This window comes from Lampetra fluviatilis, chromosome 46, assembly GCF_964198595.1.
Source record: "Lampetra fluviatilis chromosome 46, kcLamFluv1.1, whole genome shotgun sequence".
NCBI classification, from domain to species: Eukaryota; Metazoa; Chordata; class Hyperoartia; order Petromyzontiformes; family Petromyzontidae; genus Lampetra; species Lampetra fluviatilis.
The window spans coordinates 4,322,918-4,336,166 of NC_136320.1; the positions used below are offsets into that span (position 1 = coordinate 4,322,918).

General features: G+C 43.9%; 1 protein-coding gene across 5 annotated transcripts in view; it reads right to left on the reverse strand.

Moving 5' to 3' along the window:
• Window positions 1-12,204, reverse strand: part of LOC144947683 (protein strawberry notch homolog 1-like) — a 117,225-nt gene extending 105,021 nt beyond the window's left edge. For 3 of the 5 annotated variants that reach the window (XM_078876957.1, XM_078876960.1, XM_078876956.1), the window contains exon 1: window positions 11,977-12,203. The gene's annotated coding sequence lies outside the window, so the exon portion shown is untranslated. Of the gene's footprint in view, window positions 1-11,976 lie in introns of all 5 variants that reach the window. The other 2 variants (XM_078876959.1, XM_078876958.1) reach the window with 1 other exon arrangement.
• Between the last annotated feature and the right edge of the window lie 1,045 nt (window positions 12,205-13,249).

Consider the following 13,249-nt stretch of genomic DNA (forward strand, 5'->3'; position numbering starts at 1 on the left):
CATTCTGATGGCAGGGGCCAGTCTAATCATAAGACAATTTGCTCCAAGTTAAATGTAATATTGATTCATTTATCCAATTTAACCAAATGAAAGCCCATTATTGTCTTATCTCTACTACAATGATGGTATTTAGGGACAAGGGGAGAGAGTTAAGACACAAGCAGTGTTGTACCAAAGAATGACATTAAAATGTCTTTGATATCCATCACAGCAAAATATGAGCTTAGGCAATTCCCTGCAAAAATGACCGGCAAGCCTGTAATTGGGAATCGTGAGCCTTACAGAGTCACGAAGCCACATGAGCATTTGTATTCAAATATTACGTTGTAGAATTACGTCCAATATGCGGACACGTGAAGAGGTCGGTGGGATACGTGGACATCTATAATAAAAAGATCATTACAGGCTATGCACAAATAGGGAATCAACAAACTGCTTTGAACATGGGAAAACGCTTCACGAGGTTTATAAGCTGGTGAATGTACGCACGATTTAGAAAGCATCACCACGTGCGAAAAAGGTCGGATTTGTGAACGTCTAATAGAGAGAATGACGGTTACACCGTGTGTGTACGCGCAAATACTGCACTGGGTGTGGGAGGTCGATTGATCAGGGCGGATATGCGATGGTCGGATATGCAGACGCTGTACTGAAATAAGCGTACGCTCATCGACAAATCGTGCTTTGATAACTATTTGGGTAGTCATTTATCAAACAGATCGAATACAACAACGAAAAGGGAATTATTTCGGCGCTCTGCATTTTTTTTTTGCCAAGGATGTCTGAAAAAGTGGATGACGAGTCTGTATATGTTTGTGGCGGTGGTTTTTTTTTGTGGCGCAATACCACACGAGATAGGGACGCCGCGTATCCACACGTGTGCTCTAACGGGCGTGCTCACGTAGCGCCTTCTCGCAGGGTCTTTAACACTCTTGATTTAAGTCCCACGGTTTCACCATACATCACTTCCAAAGAATTTCTCCTGCGAGAACACCGAGCCACCGAGCCGGCCGGATTTATGTCACAAGCGTCAAAGGTCAAAGTGTGTCAACAAACTCAGCCGAGCACGTGTGATGGTGCTCACCATCACCACCAGCAATAGTAGCCTCTTGAGCCAGCAACGGAAATTCCACATTCCTCTGCCAGGGCTGGTCTCGCTGCAACAACCACTGTGTGTTAGCTTTTCACAAATCAGTGCCGATTTGCATCAGGAGGAACGATGATGACTTAAGTTGATCTCTAACTGGGATAAGAATGCAAAGTATTTGCTCTGATCACAGCATATTATAGATTATATTCAGCACACACAGTACACATGACATGTTTGGGGGCTGCGATACCAGTCGAGTGGTCTGCAAACTCGCCTCTGAACCAGTTTTCACGGGGGAAACGGTTTGAGTCCGGCAAAGCCACTTGATAATTTCTACAGGGATTCACCAGTGCATGCCATCTCCCACATTAGCAAGATCTTAAAGATTCCTACGACATCATTCCAACGAAGGCAATGTCTCACGTACCCATGCCGAATGTGAACATTGCTGCAGGTCAACCACTATATACTGTACATAGATCAATAAACGACAACGATCAATTCTAGATTTGAAGCTTTTGTGACTGCAAGGATTCATACTCTTAGGTTTTTTCGGTAAAGTCACGTAGGTAAAAAAATATTATGATAAAATAATGAATGAAAATAACTAAATTAAATCACGACGTTTCGGAGGCAACACACAAATAACTGTAGCGTCCGCTACAGTTATTTTGCGGTGCCTTTTTTACACCTGATGAAGGAAGCTTGTGTTGCCTCCGAAACGTCCTGATTTAATTGAGTTATTTTCATTCATTATTATTTTATCATTATTTTTTTTTACCTACGTGACTTACCGAAAAAAGACAACGATCAAGACGTCCCTCTACCACACGGGACCCGCAAACACATTCAGCGCCAAACAAAACACGCCCCCAACGGTGCCAACGCAAGCCGGTCTCTATCCGCTGCTGGATGAAAGCCTCCAGGAGCTGCAACCACTACCTCTCGCAGAGCCCGGTGCCAACAGCTGCGATGCGTCTCGCTCCTCCCGGGTGCTCTCACGTCGTGCGACTCCCACACAGCCCACTGCCTCTCGCGTCTCTCGACCACCACCTTGGGCGCATTCCCTCGACAAGCTTCCAAGCCCTAACCGGTTCTAGACTAAACTATTTTTTTTATTTCACCTGGTAGGGTCCAAATGAAAGCACACTAAAGTGGCTCGTCATGTGGACATTTATTGCAGTCACATAGTCCAAACGCATGTTTCTAAACGCAGAGGGAAAGATCCACACGACCACGTGGAGAACATGCAAACTCCAAATATACAGGCATCAGGGTTGGGATCGAACCCACGCACTCCTGTACACCAGGCGAGGCAGTAAACATCTCGCTACTGGTTCTATTCCACTGGCCCAGCTGCATGCACTCCAGCGCTATTGAGGCAGGGTCGGTGGACCACGCAGAGATCAGTGAGCTGCGAGACTGCCAGCCCGCTTGGGCTGCCCGGTGGGGCCAGTCAGTGGCAGCGCACAGCCAACAATGTTCAGAACCCAACTGCACCACGCAAAGTGCTCTTCTCTGTCGGTGGGGCCGCCACCACCAAACACGTTTTGGTGGTGTTAATGGCGAAGGTGGCGAATTACTTTTGTTTGTGCTCATTGCACTGCGGACAATGCGGTCGCTTAGTTTGTTCTGAGTGGTGTTTCCTCGCACAGAGAGATGTTCTTCAGGTACCCAGATTCTGACCCTGGTGTTCACAGGGATAAAAAAAAAACTCATAGAAAGAGCAAATGTAAAGTGCAAGAGTTTTAAATAGACTTACGAGACCAAGTTAAATTCCATTTCACTTTTTTGTAAAGCTAAAGTTTAGTGTATTCCTTAAAATATTATTCCTAAAACGGATAGGACATGAAACGAATCGTAGTCAGGAACGAGATGAATAATTTTCACTTCCCTTTTTTGTCAAATGCTAGCATTTAGGATTCACAGAATACAAATGTAATTAATATGGTAGCAATTCCTCATTTGACAGGGAAATGTGTTCCTGAAAAGTGACACATTCAGCGAGGAATTGCTCCCTGTGCATTAGCAGGCATAAACAAATTGAACAAATGCTAATTAAAATCTTGTTTGCTCTATAAAATAAATCTAGTCCAATGGCAGGACAAAGAACTGAGATTTAAAGTAGGCCGCCACTTATTGTATCATTCTGCCCGTATACCATACTGCTCAGCCCCACAGCTCAAGAAAGTAGTTCATCGTCGACTGCTCAGAAACTGCGTTATAACAGGATCGTACCACGTTATAACAGGATCGCGCCGCATTATAACTGGATAGTGCCACGTTATAATGGGAAGGTGCCATGTTATATCGGGTTCACTCCGTTATAACGGGATCGTGTCGCGTAAAAACTGGACCACGCCGTGCTATAACGGATCGTGCCACAGTATAACGCTGCGCCTTCCACGTTGTGTGAAAAGTGTTCCCCGATAGAAGAACGGCGTCGCAGCGACAAATGCGGTGTTCACACGACGCGTTAAGGGAGGACTTGCCGTGTAAGCTGCACGTGATTGAGTCTATCCAATTACAATAACAACTCACATTCGTCAATAGTAATAGTAAAATAAAATATGTAGAATCGGTGACGTTTGGGGCAGAAGCCCTTCTACAGAGCACGACAGATATAATTCACTTGTGTGCTATGAGTAAGGGCCACTGCTGGAAATGTTTCAAAATAAAATACATTTTAAGAGCAGTGTTATTGACAACCGTGTTGCGTGTTTGTTCATTGTGCTTGTGCACCACTATCAAAACAGCTTCACGAAATCATTGATCAAATTACAGTTTATAATCAGGAACTGTAAAACTCAAAACACAAACCACCATAACCGACTTGTCAGTGATAGCAAGTTGTTTACGAGAAATGATTTCGCTTTGGAAAACAATGTTGCATAACATTTTGATTCAAACCAGTTCAGTCGTTTACTTCCATGTAGACAGAACACCCCTACGAGGCTTTCCTGGCTCAATAAAGGCGACCATGATTAGGTATTAATACAACACCTGCCGAGCCCCAATAAAGTTGGAAATCCTTCTGACCTTTGATCATCAGCACCAACACAGCATCTCTGATTTTTTTTATTAGCTTCGAAAAAGCATGTCGAGTCAAAAGTTAGAGTTAGTCTGTGCTCAAATCAGCAATCCGACCGCACTCAGTTTTTTTTACTCTAAAAAGCTGTGAAAGATTGTTGAGACTCCCTACAATACGGTAACACCACATCATATCAAGTGTTCAAGTTGATTCTGCGTAACCAGCTAAGAACTCAAGAGACCAGGATGAGACCAAGAAACAAAGAGACCAGGATGAGTCTCATTTCGCAAGCGTGACCAGGGTCACCAACAGGACACTGGATCATAACGAGTAAACTAAATATCTAGGAGGGACCTTTTTTGCGAGTATCCAAAATGATGAAAAATAAGAATAGGTTTTACCCTTTCTGGCCAAAAAAAACAGGTGTTCAGATGTTCAAACACCAAATAAATACCTTTTACAAGGCATAAAGTCTGCATTAACCACACATATTTGTAGCAAAGCATGCAAACATACATGCTCTGATAATAAATGCATTCTCTTTGAAACGAATTGGCCTACAACAGAGACAGCCTTATTTATTGGCCTCGTGTCACTTGTGTTAGACCAGAAAACAACGCCCAAAGACGAACAGAAACTAAGACAATCAAAATTTCAGAACACTCGTAGCTCGGGTCGTTTGAAAGCAAATAGAAATCAGAATAGAAACAACCGTATCAACTTGAGATATCAACCCAAGAGGGACGACGATGATGATGACGAAGAAGAGCGAACACCCCCGAAATGGAATATGCGATCACGACCTTCTGATTGCAAGCTGAGCTCTCGGGCACCACCCCAATCGCAAGCTACAATGTCATGACGCCGATATAATAATCCCAGCTCAGAACGCGCAGAGTTTGAATGTCCCGTGCTGAACGTGAAAAAACACACACACACAAACCGACAATGCGCATTGGTGCGGGGAAAATAAAATAACGTGAATACGATTCTCAGGTCAATGCAGCACTCGACAACAAGCTTTGACCATTATCCCAGCTGTGGCATCACGTTTATTTAACTTTTCAAGTCAGGATGTACGGGAGTACTTCAGGCCTTGTTTATTGCAAGGCCTTGTGTTGTCATAATTGTCACATTCCATGACAGATATTATATGTAAGGCACATCAAAAAAGGAAAATCTCAAACGGAAAATCTTTAACTTAAAACGTGAACCTCAATTTTCACGTGAATGTGAAAGAATGCTGACAACCAGTTCTAGATCCGTTCATCGGTTGTTCTACGATTTGGTTCCAAGTTCAAATCCCAGTTGGGGGTTGACTCAGCCCATCATCCATCTGACATTGCCAAACGGTGAAGGTGCAAGTGAAGGTGTAGGTTGAAGCCCTGAAAAAGTTCACTCACTGGCAGAATGATCCTCCACTCGAGGGAGCTCTAGAGAGCCCCTCTAGAGGGTATTTTGGCAGCTCTGCCACAATGGCCCAACATCCCTTTGCATATCCACAAAATCAAGTGATCTGACTTTAAAGAAACATTTCAAGGCCTCCTCTGTCTGTCTGGGCAACGGCTTTCGAGCAGCCCTGAGAACTTGGCTCTACACCTCCGAGTTGTCGACTTGTCTGAAAACTCTGGCGCATTATAAAATATCATTATTATTTTATCTTGGAAGAGGTGGGATTACCCATACTTCACGGAACCACACATGACCTGTCGATCGACTGCGGTGTACTCATTTGTACAGCTGGAATCAAATTGGTTAATGTAGCAGTCCAGTGGGTTGCAATCAAGCGACTTCACCATCCATTACACCATAGCAGCATCAGAGTTGATAAAAAAAATGGGTACCAATTGACGGAAACATCAACAGTGGGTGTCCCCTATGGAGAGACTGGTCTCCACCATGAGAATGTGGAATTCATGCCACCAACTCAGGGCCAGGAATGGAGATGAACATCGCCACATTGCTTGTTTGACCAAGGAGGCACTTTGACTCTTTGAAAGTAGAGTAAACCACTGTGTTTGTAGTTCTACGTTTCCTTTTATTATGCTTACGATTTTATTGAAAAAAATGTATTTGCTGTTCCAGCTGTATTTTCTTTTGCGGCATTTCCCAAATCTATCTCAGAGGAATGTATTACAAATTGATACTTGCAACATCAAAACTCATGCACGTGTTTGCGGTAATAATTAGGATTAGTGTCTCCCAAAAGACTGAACTGTCTGTAAACTTTAAAATGCTCAAGTCAGCGATGAGAAAGGAAAAGACAGCATGCCATGGAGCACAATCCCTCCATCAACACAGCACATTGTGTCCCCTGTTATTTATAGCTCCCACAACCGAGGATATTTCTTAAGAAGCTTGTACCTGTAAAACATTCATAAAAGCCCTCGCTCGGTCTTTACGACAAAAAAAATAACCAGCACCAAAGTTTTTTTGTTTTCCTCTCACCGTATACGAGACATGCAAGAGGCTGGTTGCTACTGTGTGCATCGCCTTTTGGCGATAGTTGTTAATTCGGCTGAATCATCTGCTTGGGGATGGTAATGCGCCATGGTGGAGAGATGTTAACGACCTCGCCTGGTATACAGGTGGTCGTGGGTTCGATCCAAACCCCAACGCTTGGATATTTGGAGTTTGCACGTTCTACCCATGGTCATGTGGTTTTTCCCTCCACATTTAGAAACGTGTGTTTAGAGCATTTGGCTGCTGCTATACATTTCCACGTGATAAGCCACTCCTTTCAGCTATCATTTATGACTTCTGAAAAAGAGCTATATCGCTCAGTGAGCCTTACCTGGTAAAATAACGTTTATTTCATAGTTTTTTTATGCTTTTGCTACTCAAACTAAAAAAAGACACCAAAGAGCAGCCTCTGTAAATTTTCCCACCAGATAGATGGACACACACGAAAGGAAGCGACCTTTCACGAAGTCAAAGTGGCAATACTGACTTCAGGACACTTTGACCAAAAGACAAGACAAAGTGTTTCCCTGCTCACTGAGAGAGTGTTCATCTCTGTTGACGACCCCAGCCAGTAGAGTAAATTCCACATTCCTGTGACAGGCGACAATCTATCCGAAAGGCAGCCACTGCAATAGTATGTAATGGGCAAATTAACAATCAATCTTTTAAAATCAAAACCGTACAGCACTGTAGTAATTATTATTGCCAAATGTATTCTAATTATCTGCACTAGCGTATTTATATTTCATTGCACTAATATTAAAATCCACATTGCATTTTACGTACAGCGAGTTATGAAATACATGCACACATTCTATTAATCAGTTTACGCGATACATTTTAAACTGTGGTGCATTGAAATCGCTTTGCGGAACATCATCATTTAAGCTAAAAGGTTTTCACTCCTTACTTTTTTCCAGACCTGTACGCAACTATAAATGTTCACATATCTCTTGATATTTTAAATTGGCAACATTCTCACATATTAAGTAATCGGTTTACCTGATTAACCAGCTGATTTGAGAAAAAAATTCAAATAATAATATCTATGGGACCTTTTGCCAGTATCAAAAGGTAGTATACAGAAACCAAGTTTCATCATTGAACTAATAATGTAAAGAAAGGAACTGGCCAGCACAGCCCCTTCTGAAAAGTAACCTTGAGAACCTACAAATGCTCTCCCGTGTATAAACTAAACGTGCTTAGTACTGTACCAAATGAAACAGCTGTTGAATTGGCTGGGTGACAATAGTTAGCGCACCCAACTCAATTATAAAGTTCCAATGGCTGGTTCGGTCATCACCACAAACCCATCATTCCTATCCAAGATCGATACCAAAAAAGATTAGGAGCAATTTATGGAAACTCGACAGTGGTTGACTAGAATAGAGAATGGCTGGGCTCATGGGAATGTGGAATATGCACCACCTGTTCTGGACCCCCAATGGAGTCCACTTTGCCCCCATGCAGATCCAATACACAAATCATCACGTGACCCACACAAAAAACACTGTCAAACGGAGAGAGGAAGCAGTCAAACCGCAAGCGCGCCTTTAGCTAAGGCAAGTAGTCATCAAACAACCACCTACCTCCTTGTATGTGTTTGGTTTATGTTGAACTTCTTTCGCACCGTACGTAGCCAAGCGTGCTAATCGGAGGTACGGGAGAAGGACAACAAAACTAAAACACAAATAATATATTCTAAAGAAATGAGTTTTCAATCGAGATAATGTAAAAGTGCCTCGGCTCCAGCGGTTTTCGAATATCGGAAGGAAGAGCGTTCCAGACGGCCGCAGAAACGCATCCAAAAGCGCCGCGCGATGAGGTGACCGTCACACTCCTGAGTGACATCGCACTCCTGTCTGTCAACATCTCGACCTCCTCTTCTCCCGATAGACTTTGCCTGTGCATGGTGTTAACACATTCCTATGTGTGTATGTTGAACTTCTTTCGCACCGTACGGAGCAAACCCGTTGCTAATCGAAGACGCACTTCCTGCATGTCCAAAGCATCGCGGGTCGTGTTGGTGCATCACAAATCCACTAATGTGGTGTGTGAGCTGCCCAAATTGTACGGCTAAGTAAGGTGATCGAAATAAGGTGATCGAAATAAGGTGGTACGGAAAGCAGGTCGTCAGCCAAACTGTTCCCATGTTTCGTCTTCTCTCTCTGCAACACGAATCGCGTGGGGCCGAGTCACTCCACCACACTAATTAACGAACAAACATTGTTGTTCGTTTACAAACTTGTCTACGCAAAGTTGCCTCCCTAATCGCAAAAAAACAATGGGGTAGGTAACTCATCTACATTGGCAGCCACCAGCCTGTGGTGCAAATTCCACTTTCTTATGGTGGAAGTCAGTCTTTGTTCAGTATTAGATTATGTAAATGATGTAACGTTTATCCGAGTGTACTCAGATTGTAAATGTTGTGTGGATTTGCTCTCCAACACACAACCGGGGTGCTGCACTAGTAACGAATTGGCATGTTGTGTTAATGTGACTAAGCCCTTACTGCTTTGGCTGTGTCGTATGGCGGCGTGTTTAACGACACACATTTACTTGATCTAACCAAAAAGAAAACCTCTATTGTGAATCACACACACGCCGCGTAGGCGTTCAAACGACAACGCCTAATGAGAGCGAGAGAATAAATACTGCGATTATTTACGCATCGTTTAAAAAGACAGAAGACCATTTTTTTCTCTTCTCAGTCACTTCCTGACGAACCACCCCCGCCCAAACCCCGACCTTGCCTAGATTTCTGCCCAGCGAGGGTGCACCCAACCCCGGGTCGGTTAGTAGGCCGCAGCGGGTGGGTGTGGGACGGGCGACATTGCAGCGCAGAGGATAATAAACTAAGCAGTGTTCGTAAGGGACCAAAGCACAGATTGTAGTTTAAGGTCACAGTTTATTTGCGCGACATCACTACTCTCTCTAGAAGCAGCTTCGTGAAACTACACAGCGATATTTGTATTAAGGAACGCGTATCTTATTGTGCGAGCGAGTATGTGCTCGTTGTCTTAGAAGCGATGCGTCGTAATAGATGCCTCATTCACCCACTACAATGTCTAAATCTTCCGATGTTACAGCGCACTGAGGAGAATGCTCACGTCGTAAAATCAGTTCACCAATTAAAGAACGATTATTAAAATATATATATAATCTATTAACAGTACAATACATACGAGCCGTCCTTCCTGACTTATCGTTGAGGTAAAAAACGAATTCTAGATTTGAAGTTTTCTTGACTGCAAGGATTCATACTCTTAGGTTTTTTCGGCAAAGTCACGTAGGTAAAAAATAATAAAATAATAATAATAAATGACAATAAATCAATTAAATCACGACGTTTCGGAGGCAACACAAGTCTCCGTCTTCAGGTGGGACCGTCACAGCTAAATTTACTGTATCAAGTGAGGAGAAATCCAAGAGACAAGCTCTTAAATACAAGTTAAATACAAGTTATTATTTTTTATTACCTACGCGACTTTACCGAAAAAACCTAAAAGTATAAAAAACAAATGTTCGGCAAAGCTTTAGCGCCCTTCCATGCCTTGCTCGCGCGGCAGAAGGGCACCCACGAGGCCCCTCTCAAAGGGTGTTTTGGCCTACTCTTCCACTCTCACCAAATGTATCGAGAGGCAGAGGGTGGGAGTAATCCACACTTTACCTCTCCACATGCGACATGGCCCATCGACTGCGGCTGTACCCGTGTTAAGACTGCCGGTGGACAGGTGTAATGTTGTTTTAAGTGCCGTGCCCGGAGATCGAACGTTCTAACTCATTGTAGGTCTGGAGACTTAAGTCATAAACAGGGTGTTGGGGAAAGGAATCTGAGTATTGTACCATAATTATACTTCATTACTCTATCACATGGGCCACAACAACGATTTGAGGGCAAAGCAATTGAGTTTATGATTACAGAAATTATCAGCGATTTCATCAATTGTAGTATCATTAAATGCATAATTCACTGTGTTGTATTTCGTGTTAAAATTAATAGGGCAAATACTTATTCGAAATACTGTACCAATAATCATGTCCACACAATCACTAAATCGTGTTAACTTCAAATCTAGATCGTGTTAAGGTATAAACTCACAGGGTCGAATTGTAATTATTTCACACAGTTAAATTGACATAACACGCTCATTCATTTTTGTTTTTACTAATTAAACAGCGTCAACGTGAAAATAATACAATATTAAAATTACAAAGTTCCCTTTAAATGCCTCCTGCTCGCGCCACTCACCCAACCTCGCCTAGATTCCTGCCCAAAGAAGGTGCACCCTCCCTGGGTGGCTCACAAGGCCGCATAGGGTTTAAAGGGAAACGATACGTTTCAAGTATTTCTCGGTGTACACGTGTGTTCAGGCAACAAAGTACGTTTATACATCACACATGCGACACACAACACAGCAGAATGCACGATATAGCACACACAAAGTAAACATGTGCACTGTAGTGCACAGCCTAAGATTACTGATATCACACACGGAGTATTATACAGCGAGTAGAATACGGGATACATCACAACATGCAGTGCACACACGCGTACTCGAGTCGACGAATTAGTAGAGTACCGTGTACCACGTGCAATACACAGCTGAGTGGAGTATCATATATAATACACAGCTCCGTAAGGAATATACCACACATGCTTACAGTACTGGAGTACACAACCGTATTGAATATACATGTACCACACATGCTTAAAGTAATAGAGTACACAGCCGTATTGAATATACCACACATGCTTACAGTAATAGAGTACACAGCCGTATTAAATATACCACACATGCTTACAGTAGTAGAGTACACAGCCGTATTGAATATACCACACATGCTTACAGTACTGGAGTACACAACCGTATTCAATATACCACACATGCTTACAGTAGTAGAGTACACAGCCGTATTGAATATACCACACATGCTTACAGTAATAGAGTACACAGTCGTATTGAATATACCACACATGCTTACAGTAGTAGAGTACACAGCCGAGAAGATTAATATAAACTGTGTACCACACAGCCCAGGAGATAACTGCGAGCACCGCACACCAAGTCCATGCACCCGTACTAGAGTACACAGGCCGGTACCGTCTACACCACACGTGAAGTGTAAACTCGAGTACGACCCCAACAGAGTCGCCGCACACCTGCAGTACACACACGTGCATAGGCGTACACTCGAGTACACACAGCCCAGCGGAGCACAAACGCACGCCGCATACATAATCCGCAGGGGCCAGAGCGCATAGGGAGCCCCTTGCGAGTGCCATGGGGCCCGGGAAGGAAACAACAGCCGAGGCGGACAGCCTCAAACGCACGACGCCGAGTCGTGGGAGTCTCCCCCTCCCTTCTCTCCCCTCGCAGCGTTCACTCACCGCTGCTGTCGCCAACGAAGACGACGGCGATGATGACGATGATGATGGTGGTGATGATGATGGTGGTCGAAGCGATGGGAGATTGGCTTCCCCTAGCCGACGACAATGTCGTTGTTGTCGCCACCGCCTCCCAGAGCTTCGGGTCTCGGGTTCCTCCCTCCCGTACAACCACGAGCCCCCGCCCGCCCCAATCCTCTCGTCGGCTCGCTCCCTCCCCGCCGCCTCAGCCCACCCGACTTTCTCGCTCGGTCTCCTCCTCCTTCCGCTGCGAGCGGGGTCCGCACGCTACGACTTTCATGGGGGACCGCGTCACGCGCATAAATAAAGTGGGGTGGGGGGAGGGCGAGGGGCGGGGTCAGGGGGGTGGAAGTGGGCGGTGCCGATTTGTGGGCGGGGCTACGAGGTTAAGGGGCGGGGCCACGAGGTGAACGGGGGCGTGGTTACCCATGTGGGTGTCCACGTGCGCGCGTGGGATTTAATTATTTCGATTTAAAGCTTTCGTGACTGCAGGGATTCATCTTCTTGGTTCTTTCGGTAAAGTCACGTAGAAGGAAAATAATAAAATAATGAAAATAAAACATGATAAAATAATTCTCACGACGTTTCGGCCACAACGCAAGCAGCCGTCTTCAGGTGGAGAACAGGTCTGTCGAAACGTCGTGAGAATAATTTTATTATGTTTTATTTTTATTATTTTCCTTCTACGTGACTTTACCGAAAGAACCAAAGAATAAGGATTTAATTGTTGTTGCCGTCGTTCATAATAATAACAAACCTCAACACAACTAAAACTATTAATATTCTTTGGTTCTTTCGGTAAAGTCACGTAGATAGGAAAAAATATTTTAAAATATAAAAAGAAAAGGCAAAAAACCACGACGTTTCGATCGCAACACATCAGAGATTTTTTTTTAATATCTACGTGACTTTACCGAAAGAACCAAAGAATATTAATTCCCCCAGTCACGAAAGCTTTCATTCAAAATAAAACTATTTTTTTATTTTACCAGGTTAGGCCCACTGAGCTATATATAGCTATTTTTCAGAAGCGACTTGGCTATTACGAATGATGGCTCATCCTCGTGGCTTATCGAGTAGACATTTGTCTCAGCCAATTAATTATTACTCTTAAACGCGCGATGTTGATTCTAAATATGGAGGGGAAACACCGAAGGACCCGGAGAGAAATCCACGCGAACACGGGGAGAGAGAGGTCGGGGTCGAACCCATGACCTCCTGTAAACATGGCAAGGAAGATAACATCACGCCACCG